The following is a 13410-nucleotide window of genomic DNA, read 5'->3' as shown; positions in this document are numbered from 1 at the left end:
AACAAAAAAACACACAAGAGAAACAAACAAAATCTCATAGACAGACATAAGGATAATTGTTACAAGAAATAGGTGATGTGGAGATCTTAAAGGGTAGAGGAGATCAAATATATAGTGATGGAAGATGATTTGACTTTGGTTGGTGATACACAATGAAATACACATATCATGTATGGTAGAAATGTATACTGAAACTAGATAATCATATTAACCAATTGTTCCTAATAAATTTAATATAATTTTTTAAATAGGAATTTCAAGTATAGTATAGAAAATGTCTCTAATATATATATATATAAAAGCCTAAACAACCGAATGATCAGAATGACAAATTGACCAGTCGCTATGACATGCAGTGACCACCAGGGGTCAGACGCTCAATAAAGGAGCTGCCCCCTGGTGGGTGCTCTCCCACAGTGGGAACGCCACTCAGCTGACTGACTGGACCCGGCAGCCCACCACCAGTCAGGCAGCAGCCACTCACTCCCTCAGTAGTCCTGCAGGTCCAATCTCCAGAGAATGGGCCAAGAACTGATGGACATGAGCTTCCAGCACCCCGACAGCTCTGCCGACCTCCTGGAAGTCAGCCTCAGGCACCACGGCTGCTTCTCTTCTTAGATGCTCTGCAAGGATGAAACAATGTAAAAATCAGGTGGCCCCTGACAACTGGCATGAACATCAGTGGAACAGATCTGGAACCAAGGTCAGCAAGAGCATTCCACTGCCTGCCTGGAGGTCCACTTGTGTCCTGCCCCCACCAATCCCCCTTGGGACCAGATGCAGGGCTCTTGGCTGGCAAGCACTGCAATGGAGGCACAAGCCTCTCCCCATCGGAACTGACTGTGCACAAGCCCGCGGCAGGCCCATTGGGGCCAGGATGAATACGAGCAAGAGGTAGGAGTGGCAGGCAGCTTTAGACTACAGGTTTCCACCCAATCCCCGCAAGGCAAACCAAAGGACCCCACCCATGCATGAATTCATGCACTGGGCTTCTAGTACTGTAATAACTTTTTTTCTTTTTTTTATTCTTTTTTTTAATTTTTGTTTATTTTTTTATTTTTTATTTTTTTTATTGCTTAAAGTATTACAAAGGGTATTACATATGTGTCCATTTTTTCCCACGCCCTAGACAGTCCCCTAGCCTCCCATATCCCCCAGTGTCTTATGTCCATTGGTTATGCTTATATGCATGCATTCAAGTCCTTTGGTTGATCTCTTACCCCCCTACCTCCTGCCCCCCAACCCTCCCCAGCCTTCCCACTGCAGTTTGACAATCTATTTGAGGAAGCTCTGCCCCTGTATCTATTATTGTTCAAAAGTTTATAATGGTCTCTATTACCCATGAATGAGTGAGATCATGTGGTATTTTTCCTTCATTGACTGGCTTATTTCACTTAGCATAATGCTCTACAGTTCCATACATGCCGTTGTAAATGGTAAGAGTTCCTTCCTTTTTAGAGCAGCATAGTATTCCATCGTGTAGATGTACCAGTTTTCTAATCCATTCATCTACTGATGGGCACTTAGGCTGTTTCCAGATCTTAGCTATGGTGAATTGTGCTGCTATGAACATAGGGGTGCATATATCCTTTCTGATTGGTGTTTCTGGTTTCTTGGGATATATTCCTAGAAGTGGGATCACAGGGTCAAATGAGAGTTCCATTTTCAGTTTTTTGAGGAAACTCCATACTGTCTTCCATAGTGGCTGCACCAGTCTGCATTCCCACCAGCAGTGCACAAGTGTTCCTTTTTCTCCACATCCTCTCCAGCACTTGTCGTTTGTTGATTTGTTGATGATAACCAGTCTGACAGGTGTGAGATGGTACCTCATTGTTGTTTTGATTTGCATCTCTTGGATGATTAGTGACTTTGAGCATGTTTTCATATGTCTCTTGGCTTTCTGAATGTCCTCTTTTGAAAGGTGTCTATTTAGGTCCTTTGCCCATTTTTTTATTGGATTGTTTATCTTCCTTTTGTTGAGTTGTATGAGTTCCCTATAAATTTTGGAGATTAGGCCCTTATCAGATATGACATTGGCAAATATGTTTTCCCACACAGTGGGTTTTCTTGTTGTTTTGTTGATGGTTTCTTTTGCTGTGCAGTAGCTTTTTATTTTGATGTAGTCCCATTTGTTCATTTTCTCTTTAGTTTCAAGTGCCCTAGGAGCTGTATCAGTGAAGAAATTGCTTCGGCATATGTCTGAGATTTTGTTGCCTTTGGATTCTTCTAGTATTTCTATGGTTTCCCGTCGTATATTTAAGTCCTTTATCCATTTTGAGTTTATTTTTGTGTATGGTGTAAGTTGGTGGTCTAGTTTCATTTTCTTGCATATATCTGTCTAATTTTTCCAACACCACTTATTGAAGAGACTATCTTGGCTTCATTGTATGTTCTTGCCTCCTTTGACAAGTATTAACTGAGCATATTGGTTCGGGCCGATTTCTGGGCTCTCTATTCTATTCCATTGATCTATATGCCTATACTTGTGCCAGTACCAGGCAGTTTTGAGAACAGTGGCTTTGCAATACAGCTTGATATCTGGTATTGAGATCCCAGCTACTTTATTCTTTTTCAGGATTGCTGCAGCTATTCGGGGTCTTTTTTTATTCCAGATGAATTTTTGGAGAGTTCGTTCTAGATCTATGAAGTATGTCATTGGTATTTTAATGGGAAGTGCGTTGAATTTATAGATTGCTTTGAGTAGTGTGGACATTTTAATGATGTTGATCCTACCAATCCATGAACACGGTATGTTCTTCCATCTGTTTATGTCTTCCTCTATATCTTTTTTCAACGTCCTGTAGTTTTCTGAATAGAGGTCTTTTACCTCTTTAATTAAGTTTATTCCTACGTAGCTTAATTTTTTTGGTGCGATGGTGAATGGAATTGTTTTTATAATCTCTCTTTCTGAAAGTTCACTATTGGTGTATAGAAATGCCTCAGACTTCTTGGGGTTAATTTTGTATCCTGCTACATTGCCAAATTCATGTATTAAGTCTAGTAGCTTTTTGATGGAGTCTCTAGGGTTTTGTATGTATAATATCATGTCATCTGCAAATAAGGACAGTTTTACTTCCTCTTTTCCAATTTGGATGCCTTTTATTTCTTCTTCTTGCCTAATTGCAATGGCTAACACTTCCAGTACTATGTTGAACAGGAGTGGTGAGAGTGGGCATCCCTGTCTTGTTCCTGTTCTTAGGGGAAATGGTGTTAGTATTTGTCCATTGAGTGTGATGTTGGCTGTGGGCCTGTCATATATGGCTTTTTTTATGTTGAGGTATGATCCTTCTACTCCCACCTTGCTGAGAGTTTTTATCAAAAATGGGTGTTGAATTTTGTCAAATGCTTTTTCTGCATCAATTGATATGACCATGTGGTTTTTTTCTTTCAATTTGTTTATGTGATGTATCACGTTTATTGATTTGCGGATATTGTACCATCCTTGCATCCCTGGGATAAATCCTACTTGGTCATGGTGTATGATCTTTTTGATGTACTGCTGGATCCGATTTGCTAAGATTTTGTTGAGGATTTTGGCATCTATGTTTATGAGGGATATTGGCCTGTAATTCTCTTTCATTGTGTTGTCTTTACCTGGTTTTCGTATTAGGGTTATGCTGGCTTCATAGAATGAGCTTGGAAGTGTTCCTTCCTCTTGAATTTTTTGTAGTAGTCTGAGAAGGATAGATTTTAGTTCTTCTTTGAATGTTTGGTAAAACTCCCCTGTGACGCCTTCTGGTCCTTGGCTTTTGTTTGATGGAAGCTTTTTGATGACTGCTTCAATTTCTTCCATAGTTAGTGGCCTGTTGAGATTTTTAGATTCTTCCTGATTGAGTTTTGGAATGTTGTATTTTTCTAGGAATTTGTCCATTTCCTCCAGGTTGTCTAGCTTGTTGGAGTAGAGCTGTCCATAGTATTTTTTAACAATCATTTGTATTTCTGTAGGGTCTGTTGTTATTTCACCTCTATCATTTCTGATTTTGTTTATTTGGGTCCTCTCTCTTTGCTTCTTGGTGAGTCTGGCTAGAGGTTTGTCAATCTTGTTTATTCTTTCAAAGAACCAGCTGTTTGTTTCATTGATTTTCTGTATTGTTTTTTTTGGTCTCTATGTCATTTATTTCTGCTCTAATCTTTATTATCTCCTTCCTTCTGCTCACTCTGGGCTTTTCTTATTGCTCCCTTTCCAATTCTTTGAGCTGTAGAGTTAGATGATTTACTACCATTTTTTCTTGTTTGTTGAGTTAGGCCTGTAGAGCTATAAACTTCCCTCTCAGGGCTGCTTTCATTGTGTCCCATAGGTTTTGGATTGTTGTGTTTTCATTGTCATTAGTTTCCAGGATGTTTTTAATTTCTTCTTTGATCTCATTGGTAACCCAATCAATATTTAATAGCATACTATTCAGCTTCCAGGTGTTTGAGTATTTTGGGTTGTTTTTATTGTAGTTTATTTCTAATATTATGCCATCGTTGTCTGCGAAGATGCTTTTTATGATTTCAATCTTCTTGAATTTGGGGATACTTTGCTTGTGACCCAATATGTGGTCTATTTTTGAATATGTCCCATGAGCACCTGAGAAGAACGTATATTCTCTGGCTTTGGGGTGAAGTGTTTTGAAGATGTCCATTAAGACCATCTGATCTAGAGAGTCATTTAGGATTGCTGTATCTTTGCTGATTGTATGTCTATAGGATTTATCCAGTGCTGTTAGTGGTGTATTAAAGTCCCCTACTATGATTGTATTGTTGTCGATCTCTCCTTTGATATCTTCTAGGAGTTTTTTTTATGAATTTGGGTGCTCCTGCATTGGGTGCATATGTGTTTACCAGGGTTATATCTTCTTGTTGTATTGATCCCTTTAGTATTATGAAGTGGCCTTCCTTATCTCTTGTTATGGCCTTCACTTTAAGCTCTATTTTGTCCGATATAAGTATTGCTACCCCAGCTTTCTTTTCCTTTCCATTTGCCTAAAAGATATTTTTCCATCCTTTCACTTTCAGTCTGTGTGAATCCCTTCTAATGAGGTGGGTTTCTTGTAGACCGCAGATGTATGGGTCATGTTTTTTTTATCCATTCAGCTACTCGATGTCTTTGGGTTGGAGTATTTAGTTCGTTTACATTTAAAGTTATTATTGAAAGGTACGTGTTTGTAGCCATTTCTTTTTTTGTGTGGCTGTTTTCTTTCTGAGCTTTTTATTTCTTCTTTTTATACCAGACCCTTTAGCATTACTTGCAATGCTGGCTTGGTGGTGATAAACTCCCTTAGCCTTTTTTGGTCTGTGAAGCTTCTTATTTCCCCTTCAAGTTTGAATGATAGCCTTGCTGGATAGAGTATTCTTGGATTCAGTCCTTTGCTTTTCATCACTTTGTAGATTTCCATCCATTCTTTTCTGGTCTGATGTGTTTCTGTTGAGAAATCATTTGATAACCTAATGGGAGATACCTTGTATGTGACTTTCCGTCTCTCCCTTGGGCCTGTAAGATTTTCTCTTAGTCCTGAACATTTGCCATGGTAATTATGATGTGTCTTGGTGTGGGTCTTTTCGGGTTCACCTTGTTTGGGACTCTCTGGGCTTGTGTGACTTTTTTCTTCCCCACCTCAGGGAAGTTTTCTGATATTATTTCTTCTAATAGGTTTTCTAATCCTTCTTCATCTTTCTGTTGTTCTGGTACCCCTATTATTCATATGTTGTTTCGTTTCATGTTGTCCCAAAGCTCCCTTAGGCTCTCCTCCTGTCTTTTAATTTTTTTCTCTAATTGCAGTACATTTTGGGTGTGTTTTGCTTCCTTGTCTTCTAAATCACTAATTCGGTCCTCTGCTTCTCCTAGTCTACTGTTGATACTTTCAATGGTGTTTTTTATTGCAGCTATATCACTCTTCATTTCTTCTTGGGTCTTACTTAAGTTGTTGATTTTTTCATCTGTTTCTACTAGCTTCTTCCATATGTTATTGATTTTTTCTTCTGTTTCTTCTAACTTCTTGTAGAGGTTGTCGATTATTTCCTCCATCCGGTTTATGCACCCTAGGACCCTTATTCTGAATTCTTTTTCTGTCATGTTGCATGCCTCTGTATTACTTAGCTGCTTTTCTGGAGAGTCCTCCTTCTCTTTCCTTTGGGGGTTTCTTTGTCTACCCATGTTTGATCTCACTGACATATCTAGATGTTGAGTCATTCAGTGGCTGCTCCCAGGGTGGCAGTTATTCCTTGGTCTGTGGTTGCTCTTCGGGCGGTTGCGGTATCAGCTGCTCTTCATTTGGCAGCAGCTTCTCTTGTGGGTGCTGTTCACAGCTGTGGTGGCTCTTCTGGCTGGTGGGGGCCGGTTTCACGTACAGCTGCTGTTCCTTAGCAGAGGGTGTGGTGCTCAGGAGGCTGCTGTTGCTTGGATCTGCTGCGTTGATTAAAGGGCACAAAATACAACACAACAAGGCACCACGTACCAGGCACTATACACAAATATATTCACGATCTTAATAACCCCAAATAAAGGTGACCACCCGAATTAAGAGAATTAGGGGATAAGGAAGAAGAAAGAGAAAAGAGAAAAAAGAAAAGAAAAGTAGGGACCAAAAAAAGGAGTGCAAAAATGAAATTGGGAAAAAGGAGGTGTGGAAATAAAAGCAAGAAAAGAAAAGAAAAAAATAAAGAGCGAAAAGAGAGAATGAAGTGGAAGAGGGGAAGAGACTTTTTATATGAAGAGAATAATCCTATAGAAGCGCCACTAATCCCAGCAAATTCCAGCAACAGCTCCCTGTAGATGGATGCAAACTAGAAACAACCAATAATATAACGATGAAAATAGAATGGAGAACACTAATCCCAAAATAAAATAAAGGGAAAATAAAGTGGCACTTTAAAAGATGGTAAAATGGTAGCAGTAATAATACTGGTTAAAAATAAGAAGATAGTAATTAAAAGGGTAAAATCAGGTGATGGAAAAAGAAGGAAAAAAAAGAAGAAAAAAAAGGAAATAAAAAATTGGTTTCTTAGTTAAAAGGTGAAAAAAGAAAAAAAAATTGAAGTAGTGAAGGTCCTTCGGTTCTTCTATTCTTCAGTCTGGCTCGCCTTTAGTCCTGCCAGGTATTCAGGAGAGTGTTGAGTTTCCCTGCGATACACTGTTCCTCTGTGTTGTAAACCACAGTTCTTATTTTAAAGCAGGCCGTATGTATTTCCCAGGCTGCCTTATTTTGTGTTTAGCAAAGAGTCAGTTTGTGGCTCAGCCTCCTGGTGGCAGTGTTCTGGGGTTGGCCTCTGAGGCTATATGGTATTGAAAATCCCTCTATAGGCCAGACCCTGTTAACTCCCAGGGACTGATCAGATTATTTTAATCCTTGATCTTGTTCAGGGTGGAATCTGGGTGTGGCTGTGCTCCTTGCCTGGGGGGTGGGGGGAGGAGTCTCACTCTCCGGAGAGAATGGCTGCCCCAGTCCTGGGCTAAGGGGTGTCTCAGCACTCAACACTCAATTTGCTGCCACCTCTCCTGGCCCCCCTTCTCTCCTCAGTCTCTCCCCAGATTCCACTCCTCCTCACCCTCTCCCTCTCTTCAGCACAGGTGAGTGTCTGTATCCGAACTGTCCCATGAACAGGATTCGGTGAGAACAAACAAACAAATGCCGGCTGCGGAAACGGGGAAGGCTTGGTTTCTGTAAACTCTTCTTTTACGGGCACTGCATGGTCAGGTCAGTTCTTCAGGCTGCCCCCCTTAGGCTCAGTCCTCCGCGATCACAGAACCCAGCTCTCAAATCCCCCACCGGCGCCAGGAATCCTGCAGATCTCCTTTCCCCCCACCACCCCCCCGCGTCAGGGGCTGTGCCTGTCCCAATGGACGCGGCTGTCTACCACGCGGTCTCCCTCCGACCCTCTGGGCTCAGAGGTCTGGCAAACTTTCTTGCCCAAATCCCTGGGTTTTTTTTGTTTTGTTTTGTTTTTTTTTTTACCTTTCCAGGGGAGTTCTGCCCTTCCCGGCTGCAAATCGTCTCACCAGCTGAGCAATTTCGCCAATTCGGGTGGGTGTTATTAGTTTCAGCTGCTCACTCCATTTGCTCCGGGACACGACCTGGGACGCGTCTGCCTATATCGCCTCAATCTTCCTTCTCCACTGTAATAACTTTTTTTGTTCAATGGGTACTAGAGTATTAGGGTAATAAGTTTATACGGTATATTAATGTCTAATGGCTATAGAATTCACCTGTAACTAATATAAATAATTTTTTAATTAAATCTTTATTGTTCAGATTACTACATTTGTTGTCTTTTTCCCCCCATAACTCCCCTCCTCCCAGTTCCCGCCCCACCCTCCGCCCTCACTCCCCACCCACTGTCCTCATCCATAGATGCACGATTTTTGTCCAGTCTCTTCCCGCATCTTCCACACCCCTTTCCCCCCCCAAGAATAGTCAGTCCATTCCCTTTCTATGTCCCTGATTCTATTATGATCACCAGATTATTTATGCACTTGGTTCTTAGATTCACTTGTTGATAGATGCATGTTTGTTGTTAATAATTTGTATCTTTATCTTTTTCTTCTTCTTCCTCTTCTTAAAGGATACCTTTCAGCATTTCATATAATACTGGTTTGGTGGTGATGAACTCCTTTAGCTTTTCCTTATCTGTGAAGCTCTTTATCTGACCTTCAGTTCTGAATGATAGCTTTGCTGGATAAAGTAATCTTGGTTGTAGGTTCTTGGTATTCATCACTTTGAATATTTCTTGCCATTCCCTTCTGGCCTGCAAAGTTTCTGTTGAGAAATCAGCTGACAGTCGTATGGGTATTCCCTTGTAGGTAACTGACTGTCTTTCTCTTGCTGCTCTTAAGATTCTCTCTTTGTCTTTTGCTCTTGGCATTTTAATTATGATGTGTCTTGGTGTGGTCCTTTTTGGATTCCTTTTGTTTGGAGTTCTCTGCACTTCCTGGACCTGTAAGTCTATTTCTTTCACCAGGTAGGGGAAGTTTTCTGTCATTATTTCTTCAAATAGGTTTTCAATATCTTCCTCTCTCTCATCTTCTGGCACCCCTATAATTCTGATGTTGGTACGCTTGAAGCTGTCCCAGAGGCTCCTTACACTATCTTCGTATTTTCAGATTCTTTTTTCATTTTGCTTTTCCAGTTGGGTGTTTTTTGCTTCTTCGCATTTCGAATCTTTGACTTGATTCTTGCAATCCTCTGGTCTGCTTTTGGGTGTCTGTATAGTATTCTTTATTTCAGTCAGTGTATGCTTAATTTCTAGTTGGTTCTTTATCACGACATCGAGGGTCTCATTAGATTTCTTGTAGATCTTATTAAGTTTATTGGCAGTTTCTAGAAACTTATTGAAAGACCTTAAAAGTGTGGTTTTGAGCTCTGTATCCTCCATTTCTATCATGTTTCTTTGTCTCCGCATTTTTTATGCTTTCTTGGTGCACCCCCTTGTGGTCTTTGTGCGCAGTCTTGTAGTTAAGCCTTGGTTGTTGTAGGTAATACTGGCGGGGATTTGACCTCCAGGCCAACTGGCTATGAGAATCAGCTGTGTCTGCAGTGGGAGAACTTCTGTGCTGGATCTCTAGGGCGGTGCTAATCTAGCCTTTGCCTGAGGCTATCCTGCAATGCCTCTGTGCACGGCTTTGGCTGAGCGGGTCCCAAGGGGTCTAAAGGGCGGGTGGAGGGAGCAGTTATGGCTGCTCTCAGTTCTGTCCCTAGGGGCTTTGCCTCACAGAGTCCCAGCAACCACTGCAAACCTCGGAGAGAAAGCTGCCTTCGAGTTCTGACCAAAGCCAGACAGTCCCGCTTCTCCCGTTTGAGTCTGGGTCCCTAGAGACTTGCCCGGCTCTGGAGCTCAGAGTCTGAAGCTCCCTCCTGATTTAAACAGACAACCGCGCCCTCCGCCGCCAGCCCGCTCCGCGTTCGCACTCCGCACCTGAGTATTTCACTTCAGCACTGCACCTCCTCTAAGTCTGGGTATGATATTCTCTTTCCTCCTAGTTGTAGAATTTCCACTCAGCCAGCCTTCCTGTGGTTCTGGATGATGTCCGTTCCGTCTTTTAGGTGTAATTTGAATTGGTTGTTCAAGGCAGCAATCTCTGGCATTAACCTATGCCTCCATCTTGGTTTCTCTCCACTCTAAATAATTTTTTTAAAAAAATATTGGTGCTAAGATTGTCAAGGATTTTATTTGTTTGTACAGTTTTGGGGTTAATACACTTTTTCTCTTTCAAGTGTATAAATAAGTCCTTTCACTTCAAAGATACAGTCAAATAAACCTAAATTAACCCAAGTGAATGAATCCAAATCGTTTAATTCACTGTTACTGGAATTAAATTTCTGGTATAAAGAATCTTTCAGTGTAAGTTAAATTTGCTATTCTATACATTTTAGTATGCCTTTAAATCTAAATATAGAGGAAGGTGGAATTGATTCATATAAAACATATAGTTCCCAAGCAATTAGCATACTAAACAGAAGTGATATGGAAATGAATTGTGTAACTACAAATAAATAATCCAAGTTTAAGCTACAAATTATAAGATGTGATGAGAATTTACAGCTAATAATTAGATATAATTCACAAGACTAATATATGATTCTTTAAGATTTATCTCTCTTTTCTTTCTCCATTCTCACCTCATGACATAAGGCTATATTTTTACATCTCATAATTATTAAAAGTAGAACTCCTAATTGGCTAAAAGAGGGAAATAATAAAGTCAGGAATAAAAAGAACACAAGAAAAACTTTGTGTTTCTCTTTGTATAATTCAAACCTTACACTGTCTTAAAATTGATTACAACATTATACCAAAAGTTTCAAGTTATAAAATCTAAACAAAACTAAAAAGAAAAAAAAGAAACACTAATTATTATAACTTTAACTTAATATTCTATACATTATTTTGTTGCTCTTTGAAATAGTAAATAAATTAATATCATTTAACTCACTACAGGTCCTAAAAGAAAAATGTGCCCCAAAAGTAATGGAAACTTATTTCTGGTCATTTTTTTGTGGAACAACATAAGGGTAACTTGATCTAAAAGAGCTTGATAATAATAAAGCCTATAATAAATTACATACATAAGTTATCATTATCCTTTTGAAAAATATCAAACATAAATCAGACAGAGGCAGCCTCACCACAGTAGAGAATAGTTGAGAAGAAAATGCTAAATAGCTAAGATTTGGAAACAGCCTACGTGCCCATCAGCAGATGAATGGATTAGAAAACTGTGGTACATCTACACAATGGAATACTATGCTGCTATAAAAAAGAAGGAATTCTTACCATTTGCAACAGCATGGATGGAGCTGGAGAGCATTATGCTAAGTGAAATAAGCCAGTTAGTGAAAGATAAATACCACATGATCTCACTCATTTATGGATAATAAAGAATATTACAAACTGTTGAACAAAAATAGAGGCAAAGAGGTACTGAACAGACTGTCAAACTATGGCAGGAAGGTAGGGGAAAGTTGGGGGGGCAGGTAAGCGATCAACCTAAGGACTCATATGTGCGCATATAAGCACAACCAACAGACACAAGACACTGGGGGTGAGGGGAGGAGGGCAAGTGCCAGGGGTAGGGGAGGCCAGGGGGAGGTCAGTGGGAGGAAAAAATGAGACATACGTACTACTATTTGTAATACCTTAATAAAATAAAAAAAAATAAAAAAGGAAGTTTATGTGGGATCTGTGGTCAAGGCTACTCCTTCTTCCAAAGATGAAACTTCACCCTCAATTTCTTCATCAGGCTCTTCAAATACTGTCGGCATTCTTGAGGTGGTAGCAATCAAACTTCCTTCTCTTAAATACGTACAGTAATGGTTAACATCCAATCCAAATAGAAGAAAACAAGATCCTGTACAATTTAACATTCATTGAAAATGCAAATATAGGCAGCAAAATATAGACCACAGATTATGATATAATCCCACATTTGGTTTAGAGAATATTGAAATACAATATCTAACTCTACCTATTCTTTAGAAAATATTGTTATAAACAAATTGATATTTTAGAAAATTTAAAGGTCAGGATAGACTTCATTAAGTTGGAATGTCTTTTTATTTTGAAGGTGTGTTTGCTCAAATATACTAGTATATAAGCTTACCCTGAGCACCTGCATGTATTCCAACTTATAATTCCTATCCTTTAAAACTTTCACTAACAATTGGCAATATTTTACACTAAACATAAAATACAAACCCCATAAATACATGAATTCATGTCTGTTTAATATTAGAATTAACCAAAAACTAATACCTGATATCTTATAATACCTTAATAATTATGTGCTGAGTTAATTAAGGAAAAATAAAAATGAATGGAAATTGACCTTCTTGAGAGCACTGTTTTCTTCAAATTTATAAAGTCTACTCTAAGCTTTAACTTTAATGTAAAAGCATTCTAGACATAAATTCAGTTATTTATATAAGGGTCTTAATATTATGTCCTAAAATTAAGCTGAGGATACTGAAGCAGAAAATAATTTTTGTTCATATTCTTTATATGTACAATATCATAAAATTTATAACATGAGCATTTGTAATAAAATGGTAAATATTCCTATTATAATATTATCTCCCAAATTTTTCCTATTTAATCTGAAAAACACTTCTTCATAATTAATGACAACTTTAATTTAGCTCATATGCTTGTTCAGCTCTTCAAATCTCTGCTACTTTAGTGAGTGCAACACATTCAATTTTATCTCTGTGTTTAACCTGCAAACCCAGTCCTTTACATCTGTAGGTCTCAAACTCCAAATAAGATTTTGTTGTTTCTTTATTGATATATTAGAGGCCAGGTGCACAATTCATGCATGGGTGGGGTCCAGAAGACCTGCTCTGTTGGGGCGGGGGTGGGGCAGGGTGTGATCAGAGGCAGGGGTGGCCAAGGGGCAGAATGTAGGCAGTGGGCCAGCCTGATCGGGGTAGGGGGCCTGATAAGAGGATGGGCCATGGGCTGTTGGGGGGCTGATCGGGGCAGAGAGGGTCATAGCAACTGGTTGTTCCACCATTGCAGTCACTTGGCTTTTATTTCTTTAAAAATTTTGTCTTTATTGATTAAAGTATTACATATGTTTTCTTATCACCCTATTTCCCCCTCAACGCCCACTCATGCCCTCACCCCCCTGGTGTCTGTGTCCATTGGCTAGGCTTATATGCATTCATACAAGTCTTTTGGTTGATCTCTCCCCATTATCCTCACTCTCCCCTACCTTCCCTCTGAGGTTTGATGGTCTGGTCGATGCTTCTCTGTCTATGGATCTGTCCCTGTTCATCAGTCTATGTTGTTCACTATATTCCATAAATGAGTGAGATCATGTGGTATTTATTTTTCTCTGACTGGCTTATTTCACTTAGCATAATGCTCTCCAGCTCCATCCATGCTGTTGCAAATGGTAAGAATTCCTTCTTTTTACTGCTGCATAGTATGCCATTG

The sequence above is a fragment of the Myotis daubentonii genome, chromosome Y (genome assembly GCF_963259705.1).
Source record: "Myotis daubentonii chromosome Y, mMyoDau2.1, whole genome shotgun sequence".
NCBI lineage: Eukaryota > Metazoa > Chordata > Mammalia > Chiroptera > Vespertilionidae > Myotis > Myotis daubentonii.
The sequence above is the reverse complement of the archived record's forward strand: the minus strand, read 5'-3'. Positions refer to the sequence as shown.